Source organism: Acanthopagrus latus, chromosome 7, assembly GCF_904848185.1.
Source record: "Acanthopagrus latus isolate v.2019 chromosome 7, fAcaLat1.1, whole genome shotgun sequence".
Lineage (NCBI taxonomy): Eukaryota > Metazoa > Chordata > Actinopteri > Spariformes > Sparidae > Acanthopagrus > Acanthopagrus latus.
Genome location: NC_051045.1, coordinates 18,993,734 through 19,007,365, shown reverse-complemented (window position 1 = coordinate 19,007,365; position 13,632 = coordinate 18,993,734). Strand labels below are relative to the sequence as shown.

At 42.5% G+C, this 13,632-nt stretch overlaps 1 protein-coding gene across 8 annotated transcripts in view; it reads right to left on the bottom strand.

Annotated features, from left to right (window-relative positions):
- Positions 1 to 13,632, bottom strand: part of LOC119023356 (kazrin-like) — a 171,366-nt gene that overhangs the window by 29,798 nt on the left and 127,936 nt on the right. The gene's annotated exons all lie outside the window — the stretch shown is intronic.

The window sequence follows — 13,632 nt, the reverse complement described above, 5'->3', positions numbered from 1 at the left end:
AGGAGGGCAGACACAGTGTCACCATGGATATTTCATCAAACTGTGCATGAGTCCACATACACACACACACACACACACACAAACACACATATAGTCAGCATACCTGTGTGAGGTGGCTCCTTCCACTGTGACAAAACCCTTAAATCACACATCAACTATCATGCATCTGTTGCCAGAAATAAATATTACCATCTAGAAAAGTCTAGACAAGATGACAATGATGATTTGGCAGACAAATTAGAGTGTGAGGGTGCCAAAACAACCCCGGTCACCTCCTGAGATACCTGATAAGATCCTGGGACAGAAATATTTAGGAAACGGTCGCGGAGTTACATTTGTTTTCGCGGCTGTTAAAATGAGGAGGGCGCCCGCTGACAGCTAAATAAATAAAGCTGTGAGACTGAGCGCGGTTGCCGTTTCAGTGGCCTGCACAGAGCAAATTCTGTCGCCCGGTCCATTTATAATTGATGAGCAGAAGGGGAATGGACAGTGTCTGAAAATTGGGATGAATTTGATTTGTGATAGCGGCAGAGTAAGCAGCCAAATTAATCTTGTCCTTTTCGGGCAAATGTGATCAGGCACAGAGGTTTTCAAACACAAAGAGATGGATGGAACCATAACAAAGGCCCCAATCAGTCCATCCTCAGTGAAATGCAAAATTACTTCACGAAAGAAGTGACATGGCTCATGATTATGACAGTTGCTTTAAAATCAGCCCTAACTTGATTCTGACAGGCAGCTGATTGTCTTAAAATCCGTTCTAAATTGTCTCCTGCGTCCGCCGCGATGGCGAACAAAGCGGCTAACACCTGAGGGAGAGACGCTTGCCGCATTCACCCGCAGCACCGGCAGTGAAAGGAGGAAATTACACGGCGAGGACCAAACTCAGCTGCCCTTGCAATTATGCTGTCAAACGCTGAAAGAACACGTGTTCGCGCGTTGACTGACATATATGCACAGATGGACATGTGGGTGCCTTCAGAGGGGTTCAAATGCAGGTACAAGCACAACAGCCCTGGCCTGGCTGTGAGTGAGTGCCAGCCGGGTCAGTCGGACACTAACAGGCTGTCCGGTAGAAAACCAACAGCAGCCCCTGATTTACAGGCCGGTTCATACGGTGTTAAGCCACGAGGTTAAGCCTCCTCTGACATCATGTCACTCATCGGAAAACCCTGCTTTCTTTCTGAGTGGCAGGCATGAGACATAAAGGAGCAACAAAATCTGAAATGATTTGGGGTGTCGTTGCTTGACTGACAGGCCTGACAGCTGAGAATTTCTTAAAGGTCTGAAGTGAATTTAGCAAAGAAAAAACCTGATCATGTCTCAGAGATTCTGCTTGGAAATTATACAGCAGATATGATTACACATAATCTGCCGCTATCCTTACAGGCAGTAATGGCTACATGACTAATTTTGTCCAATTTCAGTTTACAAAGACAGACTGTACATTGCCTAAGTGGTATAATCACAGAGGCTGTCGCAGAAATGTGAGACGGACAGGTGAGTAACTGAGCACAATCGCAAATACATAACCACACCTGGGATAGTAAGGGTTAGGCAAATACAGCCATCCATAGCCTCCAGCTGTTTGTTTTGCTTTGAAAGCACTAATTGTGTCACAACCACACCTCAGGTTTAAGCTTGGAGGATTTAAATGACGCTCTTGAACAACATACAACTCAGTCTGACCAGTTTTACGTCACATATGTGAGTTTTCTGCACGCATGGAATTTCAGGGGGAAAACACAGGGTTTCTCTGTCTTGCCGTGTGAACTTTTACCTCTGTGTTTGGCCAGTTTTCAGGATAAGGTTGAAGGGCAGGTGAGATACCAGCATGCAGATAAAAAAAAATATGCAGGTATGCTGGCAAAACAGCAGAGAAGAAAACCTATAGCTGTTCTCACAAATCGCACCGTTTTTTTTCAGCCGTTGTAATTTAATGCTTTGCACTTAAGTTCTGAGAAGTCTGGAACCAGCCTGGCTGACGCAGCAAGAACTCCTGTGTGAATGTAAAATGTGCTGCATTCAGGCTAAAAACTGCAGCCAGCCACCCCAGACCACAGTGTTTACAACAGAAACAGAGCACAGTGACCATGAAAACTCTGTTGTTTGGAGACAAACTTTACTGTCCTAACCCCCAAACTGTGATCCAGTCAGTGAAGGATAGTAAAATTCATTCACAAAAATACTGTGTATGGTTCCTGGAAAAGCTTAGAAAAGGGGCAAAGTTTTAGATCCCCACACTGGAGTGCCTGCCTCCATGTTCAGATAATAACAGCTACTCTGAGGTCAGTGCAGGTTAAAGTCTCCTAACGGTTCACCAACACGTGAACATGTCACTCAGGAAAAAAAGAAGAAGATATGCAATATCCTTAGTCCAGAAAGACCCTGAACTACCACCTTCTCCTTTTCACTGAAAGACCTATACATGTTCAGGACTGAAACTCACATCACACACTATTGTCCAACAAGGCACAGAGTGGCAGCTGCACTTGTTGTTTCCACTCACTCACCAGACTTTCCTTGCTCCCCGTCCGACTTCATCCCCTCCTCCGAGGGGAGTTTTCCAAAGGATTCCAGGATCTGTCAGGTGTGAGCTAGAGACTTTCAGGACCGGCGCAAAGACAAAATCCAAAAATCCTCCTGTCTCAAGTGCCCCTCACTCAAACCAGGGACATTTTGTGTAGTCTCCCCACTAGAATCAGGCTCATTTGACACCAGGAAATACATCCACGGGCTGCCACTACGAGTGTACCTGTTCAAAGCAACTCCCACGGGTTCAGTGATACAGTACATTCAGCCCCTCCCCCCCAACTCAAATGGTTTACTAGGTGAGGAGAAGGAGGAGCTCAGAGGAGCTGTCACTAGGATTTTCCCACATTATTCAAACACACACACACACACACACACACGTAAAGACGAGGGGTGGAGCCCAGCGTAGGTGTGGGCTTACAGGCAGGTGAGCGTCGATGTGTGTGTAGTCTAACACCGGCAGGCAACGCAGCAACAGGTCTGCCAGCTGTTGACTTGCCTGAGGGGCTCAGTAACTTAACACTAAACACAGTGATCACATTTAAATGACCACTGCAGAGAGAAACACTTGCAAAAAGGAAGGTTTTTTTGTTCTTGTCTGATTTCATGATCTGTCAGTAAAAAACGTATTTTTGTTTTCTTTCAAGGCCATTGGCCCACATTTTTTTGAGCATGCTAAACAAACTAGGGGAGATAAGGGAGTCAAACGGAGTAAAGTCAGCCCAGGCATCGCAGTAAAGGCTGGATTTAGTGGATGTTATTGTCATTTAGTGGATTAGAATACAGCTCCCTTTTGAATTGCAATAAACAGGCCATGTTTACATTTCACTGTAAAAGCCATCTTTTCAAAGCCCTCTACATTTCAGCGCAATTACATCCTCTTAATCTCTTTTGGTTGGCATGGAGAGTAAACAGAATTTCACTATTAGTGCAGACGGAGGTTATTATTCACCCACCCTTGCAGTAACATGTAGTTAGATGCAGGTGAGCGAACGATTGATGACTGCCAGCACTCAGATGGAAGAAGCCTCGATTTTCAACGAAGGTGATAAGCCCGTGCATTAATGAAGCTCTGCTCATCTGCCTGCAAGGACGGAAGAACTTCAAATGAGCAGAACGATGAGTCAGACTTTAAATGAAATCCCTACAGCTCAAGTGCACGCACAGAATCAGTCACACAAAGGAAAAACAGCAGACTGACTGAATGGTATGTTGAAGTTACTGCCTTTCCATCCTAATCAAGTATAAAGCGGCGCTCTCTGCGGGGCCTTTGTGCGTCGAGCTATTATCATTGAGCCTTTATAGTAAATAATTAATTATTTACAGGTGCAAAAGTCACATTCAAATGGAACAATTAATTTCCATCTAACACCTCCATATGTGAATCCCTCTATTGAACAGAACAATCCTACGGGCCACACAACTGCTGCTCTGCTGCAAAAAATAAAAGCACGCGGTCAACCGTAGCGTGAGGCGCCCTCGCTGTGCCTGTGCTGGGTCCATGTTCCATTAATTAACACGGCCACTTCAGACTCAGCCTCACACGGATGTTCTTTTAGAAGATGCTTCCGTAACAGTGCAGCAAAACATACAGTAGCATGTTATGAAATTGTTAATTTAATTAAATTCTCCGACTGTTTTTAATGTATCTATTAATCAATCAAATGTAATTAACGACCGAACTACGCTTAATTACAAGCCTCATTAGAGCCTCCATTGATCAGCCAAACAAGTTCCAGGCTCAGAAAATCACAGAAATGTGGACAAGTATATTCAGTAAATAATCTGTATTTGTATTTATTGTTTTTACATATTTTTCATGTCGGTTTCAAAAGTCCACGAGTACATTTCATTACAATTAACCATCACAAAAGCGTCTCTGATGCCTGTTGCTATTGTTTCAAAGTCAATCAGCGGCTATGCCAGGAAAAAAAAATGATCGGGCTCTCCGCAGAGTGTGACATTTAATAATCATCCAACGTATCCTCCCTCTCTCTGAGACAACAACGCAGCAAAAGAAAATAATCTCTTGTTGTCTATTGTGTCCGTGCATAATGGGCAAAGTGAGGAAATTGAATACTGCCCACTCAAAGGGGTGTTTGTGGTCCACGGAGTCCTGCAGCTCAACCGATTCTCCGCAGATTACAAGCTGAAGGTACGGGCACAATGAACTGCGAGCTATGTGAAGCCAAATGACAGTGCGAGGCTTTGTGTTGTTAACATATGTTTGCAGTGAGCGTATGATGATTACCCTTCACGATAACCGACAAAAGGACGCCTGGCAGATAACAGAGAGAGCTGCTGAGTGGCTTTTTGTACTACATAAGTGGAATCCAGTCATTGATTTTTGTTGGACTTTTCCTCTTGCAATCATGAGGCCATTTCATGAAAAAGTAACAAATGCCTTTAAACGCCACTGAAGGGGGAAGGCTGCAGTAGTTTCACTGGCTATAAAGAACATCATGTGCCCCTGCGCACTACACATAAATGGTTTAAGATTACAAATCCGAGGACGAGCGAGGACTCAGCAATTTTATTTTTTTTTTCCCCTTTCTGGAGAGAGGGAACTCGGAAATAGAATGAAAAGAGGAAAAATATAATTGTGTCATTTATCATGTGAAGCTGTGGGTTGTAGAATTATTTAAAAGAATCACGCTGGAGTGCATGAGAAATGATTGCAACGCAGTTCTCTAAACGCTGGATGACCTGGAAGAAGGGCAACGTTATGACAAAAGGGGCCTTTACCATCTAAAATGAGGTCCTGCTGAAGGGGATACCACCATCTTTATCATTGTAGGCGACCAAACTTCTAGCAGAAGTGGAAAAAACGACCATATTTAAAAAATACAATAACTTACCAGTGATTAACGTGAGTCATATTTACACAACCACTGTTGCATGCACAGTGGATGGCAGACTACAACATAATAATGACGTACTTCTTGCTCGGGACCTGTTGGGACATGCTACCTAGAGTGTATGGTAACTAGGAAGTGGTCCAGCTGCAGCTCATGCCCAGACACTTATGAAGATAAAGTGCTAATCAGCAGGCCTGTTGGGTTTCCTAATTAAAAGAATGTACTTGGCACGCGCTGGCTATTTACACTACATTAAAACAGCATCGAATCACACTACAGGGACCGGCGCACAACAGGAAATTAGCTCTCTGGGACACGCATGGCTTGGAATGCAGGATGATACGCAAGATGAACGTGTTAAAAAGCCGCTCAGTTTGAACCGCTGTGTGATGCAGCATCCCACACGAGTGCACGCAAGCACATACACATGTTTCTAAGTTGTGGGATGCTTGAAGGTGATGAGCTGAGAGTGCCATCCCTTAAATGAAAATCAATGGAAGCTGCCGACGTGTCTCTCTCTCTCCCCGTCTGCAGTCAGTTTACACAATACCTCGGAGGACAGCAGCACCGGCTCGCGCTGCCAAGAAGACGTCAACCGTTCATTGTTTATGTGAGATATAGGAGAGAGTAAGGTAGAATGAGAGAGAGATTAGAAGATAATTCAACTCGGGTGCGTGTGAGCATGGATGCAGATGGTCAACACTTTTTTTTTTTTATCACTGCAGTTCTTCTCTGCGTCTTGTGAACAAGGTGTTGTTCATCTTATTAATGCCTGTGTTGAGCACCGCCTAACCGCCCTTTGTTATAACAGACAATGTACGTGTTAATGGACACCCTCACTTCATGAGGTCACACTTTCTTGTTTTCCTGTTCCCATGATTTTCCCCACAGCTGCGCTGCAAAAAACCTTGACACAACCATGAATGGAAGATCGACATCATGGCAGGGTATAAAAAATGGCCAGCAAACTCTGAGGATGACAGACTGGACAGAGAGAACGAAAGTAGGGTTGTATGGTCACATTGATACGTTTCCTTATCAACGATATATCAATTCTACCACACTAACGTTATTATGAGGAAAATATTTTAAGTTATAATCAAATTTCAAGTCAGTGAGGACATGATATTTTGTGAAATTAAACAAAGTATTTGCTCGACCAAATATGTTTTTAATTCATCCCTTTAAAGGTGCAGTATTTATGAACTGGCCACTAAATCAAACTATACTACACTGATTACTGAGTTATAGCTAACTGCTGCCAACTGTAGCTGCCTTTAGCTAGTTAGCTCAGTTAGCCAGAAAGCTGAAAGCACCAGGAGAAGTGCTGGTGATGACAGCGTTTGAAGAGTTTTGGACTTGTATGGGCCGCGTCTGGGAGGTTAGCATGCTAAACATGCTTTGAAAACACAATACATAGAAATCATGAAATTGAAATTCCGTCAAATTCTGTTAATAATTTTTGTGACTTTTCAAATATTTTCAACCAGAATTCTTCGTAACTCAGATTAATAGTGATTCACATGTAATACCGTGAAAGCGGAATATTTTCTGAGGTGGTTATTGTGCCCTGAAAATCTCACACAATTGTAACCCTCATCTGAACGAGGATTAAATATAACTCATGCTACACAAAAAAAAAAAAGGAGTGCAATGTCGAGGTCATGTTGTGGTAATAACTAGCAGCTGGAGTTATTATAAATCACTGCAGCGGAAAAATGCTGTCATGTTCCCTGTTTGAATTATCAAGCATGTATCCAGCATTTCCAGCCACGAGCATATCAGTGAAGTCTGAGCAGGTGTTTTCATTGAGCTGTCAAAGGCAAAAGCACTTTTCTACTCTCTATGACTCAGGGCTGATTTACATTTTAACACATACACATATCATCAAAATGTGTGCTCACATTGTGTCTATCCTGGAATCAGGTTCTTAAGAATACAAATACCAGTGAGTTGCTTTTGTGTGTGTGTGTGTGTGTGTGTGTGTGTGTGTGTGTGTGTGTGTGTGTGTGTGTGTATATATGTGGGTTATAGGTTCAAGAGACAAGATCTGTAGTGAAGAGTAAGTAAGTGCAATTGTTAATAAGGATTACTTGGGTACTGGTTTACTTGATTACATCCATTACTTTAAACTTCTACTGCACTACGTTTCAGGTTCATTTTGTACTTTTTAATTGTTTTAGACACAAGACATATATTGAAGTTTGATATACTGTCAAATATATTTAGTAGCCTAAATACGATTCTCATGAGTGTATCATTGAGCATCCCAACCGTACACACTGTACGTAACATAATTCAATCAATAGCAACATCAAAGCTGCTCACATTGATATTCACTGCAGAAGAAAAAATGGAGAAGGCCACTCTACATAATGAGCACTTTTACTTTAATTGCATGAAGCTGATGATATTTCTGTTTGGACATCACTCCAGAGTTTAGCTGACTACTGCGTTTTTCAAGTCAGTGCATACTTTAAATAAGTGGTTCACCTACAGAAAACAGAAAGGGTTTAACAAGGAATGTTAAGGTCCCAGATTTGCTCTCACACCTCCCCCTGCTTTTTTTTTTTTTTTTTGCTCTTGCACCTGAGGCAATGCACAGATATAAGGAGGGTAGCTCAACAGTTAAATGTCAACTTTAAGTGTTTTGTTTAAAATGACACCTAAGGGGGTGAAACCTTATATTGCTGATCTACTATGAATCTAAAAAAGTTACTGCATCTTCTCTCACACAGTTTCTTACTTTTCCGGATTTCCCAGCGTTCTCATCGTTACTATCACGCATCACACCTGCCCGTGCACTCCTTCGATCTTTGTCTCCGTGAGCTATGTGTCTCTGTTCTCCCACCTTGCAACCTTTCGCGTTCAGTAATCAGCTAAAAGGAACTGGCAGCCAGCAGCGGCCACTCAGCTCTCGTCCAGATCTGCCAGCTCCGATAGCCACCGTCCCTCTCTCCGCCGTCGCCTCCCCTGCCAATTCACTGCTGCCAGACGCCAGCTCAGATTAGCTGCCCCTGGGCCTTTTTAACAGCCATTTGAAGGGCAGGCAGAAGGTATTACAACCGTTGACCGTTCGTACCAGTCGTGTCAAGACAAGGTGGAATTCAGAAATAGAAAATCCGCGTTGAGTGGAACCTTGGCGCAGTGCAGCACCGGGGTGTAAATCCTAATGAGGTGGGGATGTTAAGTGAAACATGTGAAATGGCTGTTAGACTGCAAAACAAACACAAGCCAAACACAATGTATAAAGTGACAGGGTGTACTGGGGGGTGTTTCATCATTTTGTAAAAGTGCTACACTGCAAACAGTGTGTTTGAGTATTTCTTCAAATCTTTTTCATTAGAAGCAACAACAGCAGCACCATGTTTCTTCTGGACGTCTGATCTCCTCGGGGTGAGTCCAGACAGCCTGTAAAGCATGTCTATTTCTGCTTGGATGAGCACAGATGAGAGCTGTGACGAAGATGAACTGGCCTGAACATCTGCCTGCTGATCTAATGCTCCATCGTTGCACCACAGGATCAGATTTGGAAGTGCTCATTCCCGTACGAACCGACGCAACGTGTAGGGGAGGTCGTGACTCAGCGAGGCCAACAGAACTACTTCACTGGCAATGAGAAGACTTTGGCAGAGCCCGACGCCTACGTACGAAGCTCTCACTCTAGTTTTAAGAGGACAGTCAGATTAATGGACCGTGAATAAGCACAGACACCCAGAGGGCCACGCTTTGTCCAAATCTTCAAAAAACTCACAATGAGCGAACTATTCTCTGGGTGGCTCAAATTATGAGAGTCAAACAAGTCATTTATGGGGGGTGTGATGCTCAAAAGAATAGGAATAACAATAGGTGGCCAGAACACTGCGATGTCACAGTGAAGTTGACCTTTGATCTGTGTTTTGTAACTTCACCTTTGACCTCTGACCACCAAAATCTAACCATTTCATCCGTGAGACCAAATTTCCTCAAGGCGTTCTTGTGATATGGTGTTTAAAAGAAATCAGAGGTACAGACTCATGGTATGGTAACCTCTCAGTGCACAACACAGAATCATCTGTCCAATATCATTTAAACTAACAGCAAACTAATTGGCACACAGCAGTTTTCTGTGTCAGATATTGACAGTAATGAGGAAGGCAAGCTCTTGACCAGCTCTGACCATCCACTCTTGAAGGAATTTGATCTTCTCCCAACTGGTTGGAGATGCACGCTCCCTATAGCAAAGAGTAACAGGTATACATCTTCCAAGTGCAATGCACTTAAATAGCTGTAAAACCATGACTGCACTGCTCAGCGACGGTTTTCCTTTTGGTTGCCATTCTGCTGTGATGTCATACCTCCTCTTGTATGTTGTGTTTGAGTTGTTACCCAAATTTATCAGGCAAATTTCCCTTAAGATCCCTTTGCAATAATAAAAGTCTGAACTGAACTGAACCGGACAATATGGTGCCTCTGGCTATGGCTATCACTGACACAAAGGCATAAGAATTACAACTTTACCTGAAAATCTGGCAACCATCACTGCGGTGGAAATTATTGAAAGTGAGACTTCTGAACTGACGTGCACTCTCAGACATATTTATAGACGTGCATTTCTGCTACTACAATTGCTTGAGTATATGAATGATTGATGGATTCATTGAGTAACACAGCTTCAGATCTACATTTAGATTACAATAGAGCATGTGGCAAACACTTTGGGAGGTCAATTTATATATATCTTGGTGGGGCTACCTGCCTATGAAAGAAATTCTGTGATAAAAGAGAAGAAGAAGACAGTGAGGGCAAATACTGCTTCCCCTGCTCGAATCAAGTCTTGAAGCGTAACTTTTTGACTTTTTGACCTTTGCGCCTCACTTGTCAGCCCACTTTAATGAAGCAGTTAGAAAATGACAAAGAGTGCAGATAATCAGACTGCCGGCCTACTCCCTTTGTCAGTTTCAACCTCTCAGTAACCTTTAGTGGAAAGGCCAGAGGAAACACAAGCACACAGAAAACCCATTTTGTCTGCAAACCCTGTGTAACAATTTTTCAGATGTCATGTGATCACATGCCGATGGGTCCACCACTACTTGTCTACGACGATTATGTTTCATGTAACCTCACATCTGTATTTCCTTTTCTCTTTTTTTCTGTAGTTGCGCGAGTCTGGTCGGGTTGCGTCAATACTGCGCTGGATTCTAATCAAAAAGTGAGCGTGACCACTTCCAAATCTTATTTTGAAGCTGACAATACCAACAAGATCCGGTTATTGCGTTCTTGCATTATTGAATGAGTCACAATTATAACAAGTCTAACTATAGCCATTGTGTCTGAGCATTTCTGAGTAGCTGTTTCTAATGTGTGTAAATTACAATGGAGAGGCCTGAATACTGTTGATGGAGGCAATTTAAGTGCCACTCTCTCATTGGCCGTGAGAGCGCTTCGGCTGGGGGCAGCGAAGTGTCAGCGTTTGGAGAAAAATGAAAGCGCTGAGCAGAGACCACTCCACACATGCACCCACACCTACTCATACACCCTCACAATGTCACTTCCTTTACTGTTCTTTTGTTCATTTGCCTCTCTGTACTCCCTCCGTCACCATATGACTTTCTCTCCTTCGCTCTTTAGAATTTGCAGGCGCCACAACGTCTGTGTGAGATCTCTCACCTTCTCATCCTCACGGTGCTCTTCACTGGCCTTTCCCCTCTCCTTCTCTGACTTACCTTCCCTCCTAAGCCTATTTTTTTTTTTTTTTTCCCCTGGACGCCCTGTTTGACCTTTTTGTACTGACCTTCCTATTTAAACAAGCCCACAAACCAAAGCCTCACCCGGGTTAGCTTATGCAGAAGCAGCACCTGTCTCCGTAATGATACAGTGCTCACGGCTTGCGTTTGTTTCCGCTCTCCTTCCCTGTCTCTCTGTCTCTCTCTTACTGTGGACCTGAGATGAATTTGCTGATAGCACAGCCCGAGTTCCCTGCTCTCATCCTGATGAAGCTTGTGGTGATATATGTGGCCTTGGCCACAGCAGGGGTTGTTGGTGCGTGCGTACGCGTTCTTCCTGAGTCTGCACATTGACAGCGCCCAGGAAATGACCACAGACCTAAAGCACCAGCTGGTTCATGCTGAAGGAGGCCGTGCACATACAGCGTGATAACTTGTGCATGATTTTGTCTAAACTCATCGAGTACAGAATCTGATCTCTTGACCTCCAAATGATCCAAAGAATACAATTATACACAACTGTAGTTGAGTCTTTCAGCATGTTCTGTAATGTGATCAGTTGAACACCTGCACAAAAAGCTCTCCAGAGATCAGCAGTGGTAGAAGAGGTTGAGCTCTATTACCCAAATAAAAGTAGTAATACCACAATTATAAAGAAACACGCCATTGCCAGAATTCAGCCTGCATTCAAAATCCTACTTAGAGATATATTACATGCATAAATAACATCATTTCTGCATGAAAAGTCTATATATTTCATCAAGTTGTGTACTTTATTCCAAATGTTAATAAATGGTCAAACCCAGAGAAATCGGTATTTTTATTAGAGACGGAGGATTCATTATGTTGCCTGTCGCAATGATTTCCCTCAGAGTGAGGAAGGAAGTTGTCAAACAAGACTAAACGAAACTTAAATAAAACTTCAACACATCACTTCATCCGTGAACATCTCTGAGTAACATCAGATAGATTTTCATCAGCAATGGTGGGCATTGGTGTGTAAATTATTACAAAATGGAAATACCTTAAAAACTTAAGTTAACCTAAAGTACCTTAAAACTCTACTTACGTACAGGAGTTGAGTAAATGTACTTATTCATGTGCAACCATTGCAGAAAATTATCACATATGGTTTCAGGTTTGTACTAATGCACCATTTTAACCAAAAAGCCACAAACACTGCTCCCATTCTTTCAAACAATGACATGTAAACTCTCTCATCTCCACATCGACAGACGCTAATAGGAGAGAAGAGAGAACTGGCAGCCAAACAGACCCCTTAAGCAGGACACTCTAATGAGGCAAAGGGCCCCCTGGGGGCTCTCTGGGTGACACTAGAGATCCATAGTAGAGCTGGCAGCCATACAGGATCCAAAATCCATGAGATGTGTTTGTACTGGAGCCATGATAGCTACTTTGATCCTCTCAACGAGACTCCATCTCTTTGAAAGGAGCTTTTGTGCTGGTCGAGAACATGGAAGCAGACCGCAGATAGACTACTAGAACTGTGTCTGTCTGGAGAGCTGATGACGCTGATGTGAGATCCGTCTGACCACCCACTCAGATAAGAGTCTGGAGACGAATGAAGACTTTCAACTTTATAGACTGCTTTTTGGGATGAATCACGGTGACTGAGCACTAACGGCAGAAAACAGATCAGTGCGGAGTGTGATAGTAGTCACTGTGTTGTAGCATAATTTTACAGGAGGACCGGAAGGCATGAATGAATTAAATGTTGGGCAATAAAAATTCAGATTGTCCTCAGATGAACCACGAGAATGTCTTCAGTAGCTGAGAGCCGTGAAATATGGTGAAATATGTACATGGGCAACCACTCGGCTCGCTGAGTTAATAGATCTTTTTTTTTCATGAATTTTCATCAGTTTATAATTCACAATGTGAGAGTTTGGTGCAAGAGGCTTAAAGGTGCAAAATTCAGGATTATAATAGTTTAAGTAGAGTGAACTAAAACTCATGATCATGTGGGTTTAAATCTGAGAGTTATTAAATACACACATTTTAAATTGATCTCATGTGATTCTAGGATTCTTGATTCTAGGTGTGAGTATCTAACTTTTATTCTGGATGAGTATAGAAAAGTGAGTGAAAAAAAAGTGAAAAAAATGTGTGAAGTCTCATTTGCCTAAATGTCAGAGATCACTATGTGCACAGTTAAGATGTGGTATATTTCCACTGTATGTTAAAACAGAAAGATACAGAGGTGTGTCCGAAGATGTAAAAAATCTATTGTGACCTAAATGAGGTGAAGGATGACATTCGTCTTATCTTATACTGTCCTTTATATCATGATTTACGACAAATATTGTTTTAAAAGTACAGATTTGGCACTAATGGATGCAGATGTATCTTAACATGCCAGAATGTGTGATTGGTTGTAGGTGAACGTGTCTTAATAATTCCATTCATTCATTCATTCGATTCTCACATAATGTCCATTTAATTAGAATTCGATTAAATGTAAATACCTTTTAGTATAATGGAATAATAATTTTAAAAAAAAACACTCATAAAAATAG